At 37.4% G+C, this 2,081-nt stretch overlaps 1 non-coding gene across 1 annotated transcript; it reads left to right on the top strand.

Moving 5' to 3' along the window:
- The first annotated feature begins 638 nt into the window (after positions 1–638).
- LOC111817665 lies at positions 639–799 on the top strand. The gene has a single exon (XR_002821807.1). It is a non-coding gene; the product is annotated as a U1 spliceosomal RNA (small nuclear RNA).
- Positions 800–2,081: the final 1,282 nt, after the last annotated feature.

Raw genomic sequence — 2,081 nt, 5'->3', positions numbered from 1 at the left:
GATCCTTCCCAAGGTGCTTCAGGGCTTCCCCAAGTTTCAGAGACACTGAAAGGAGACATCTAGAAGCAGCTTCAGGAACCACAGATGCAGCCTCTCACAACCAGGTGAACCAGCCTGCAGACAGAGATAATATTCATGAGTTGTAGGGAAGCTGGGTAGCGCAGAGCCCCATGCTGTCTTACACACGTATTAGCTGCAGATTCACATCTGCCTCCCAAATGTAGCGTAAGTTTCGCTCGTGGTGGATGTTGCTCAAGAACCAGAGGAGGGAACACTGGGAAATGAAGTTTCACCTTAGCTGAGTAACCCAGTACAAAACCACTATTGTAGACACTGGAACAACTCGGGAATTATCACATCAAGCACCACCAGTGTGACCACACTTCATCTAAGCAAATACTCCAATCTAGTAGCAGAAGAGATGGAAGGTGCAGCCTAGAAAATATATATAAGAATATATTTTAACTACTACACTTCACCACTGTGACCCAGCACCCAGGACAGCACCTTGTAGAGAGTTAATGTGTCCTACGTTTCAGTGAATTAGGTCGGCTAGTCCTGGTTACCTACCTAAGAAACAAATGTAAATTGATATTTCTGCTAGGGAAAACAATAGCAATATTATAAAACTTCTTTTGATACTTGCCTGGCAGGGGAGGCACCATGATCACGAAGGTGGTTTTCCCAGGGTGAGGCCCATCCAGTGCACTTCAGTGTGCTGATCCCTGTGATTTCCCCAAATGCAGGAAATTCAACTGCATAATCAGTGGTAGTGGGAAACTGCATTTGCACCTTGCCCTGTATATGTTGTGAGTAGTAGACCTATTTACCCTTCTTTTTGGAAGCACTGCTTGGGATGCCCCTTTCACTGTTCATTTTGGTTTCATGGTAATTTTACTTTTGACCAATAAAGATGTTTTTGAATCAAATATATTTGTAGACTTCATAGCATCTCAATTTTAAACATGAAGATAATCTTTATTTCATATAGCACCTTATGATCAAGAAATAAATCTGTGATTAAAGTATTTGCATTAAGAACAGAGATATAAACAAGACACTAAGCAAAACAAAACATGAATTACTAAATACATCATAGAGATTAATGATAGTTAGATATTTCACCTAACTGAAATATACATCAACCATTTTGCAAATTTCTTACACATAAAGATAAATGGAAAATGAGAAAAAAAAAGATTAACAAAAGTGAATCAGAAAATTAGACCCTCATTTCTTTGAATAATCAAAGAGCATCTTATTTTTATGAGAAATGCTGAAAAAAATCAAATATGAAGATAAATAAGTTTCCAAGATGTCAGCTAGAATTTTATCTTTTTTGGATAAAATATAGACTTCCTTATCAGTTCTCAAATTTACAAAGCCTAATCCGTAGAATAAATCTCTTACTCCATACCACTTTTGGTGGATCCACTTCACTGATATAGACATGTGGTACCAGGGATTCAAAATCAAGGGCATCAGGAGACAGACTCAAAAAATCCTGCCACTTCCTGGGTTAACATATCTAATTATTTAGAAGCATCCCTGTGCTAATGATTGACAATTAGGTGCTTTCAGATTTTCTGTCAGCATCACTATATGACATATTCCTAATTTAACCTGAGTACATTCTTTCTTTTAGTAAAGGCTAGTCAGAAATTTTCTGGTAAACAGACTATGATGAACATTAAAAATTAAAATATGCATTTTATAATACAATTTAATTTAAAAATTGTATTATAACATATTTAGCTCAGAAATGTACACATTTGTAAAAATTCATACCCCTTTATTTATCTTCCTAGGATAAATATTATGGCCTCAGCGCTTGAGTACTCTCAGTCCTGGAACAAATTTCAAATCAAAACATGTATTTGTTGAGCCCTATTTCCTTAAAATGTGTAAATCTAAAACTTTTCAGAAAGGTCCTCTCTCTATCCAGAAACTTCAATGTTGTTGTTGTTTGTGTATTTGGTACAGGGTCTCACTATGCAGCTCGGACTCGTAGTGATCCTCCTGTTTTGAGCCTCCCCAGTGCTGGCATTAAGGGTGTGCACCACCACGCTGGGTCTCAGTGG

This window comes from Octodon degus, unplaced genomic scaffold (genome assembly GCF_000260255.1).
Source record: "Octodon degus isolate 3935 unplaced genomic scaffold, OctDeg1.0 scaffold00065, whole genome shotgun sequence".
In the NCBI taxonomy this organism is placed as follows: Eukaryota; Metazoa; Chordata; class Mammalia; order Rodentia; family Octodontidae; genus Octodon; species Octodon degus.
Note: the sequence above shows the minus strand (reverse complement) of the source record. Positions and strands in the feature narration are given on the sequence as shown.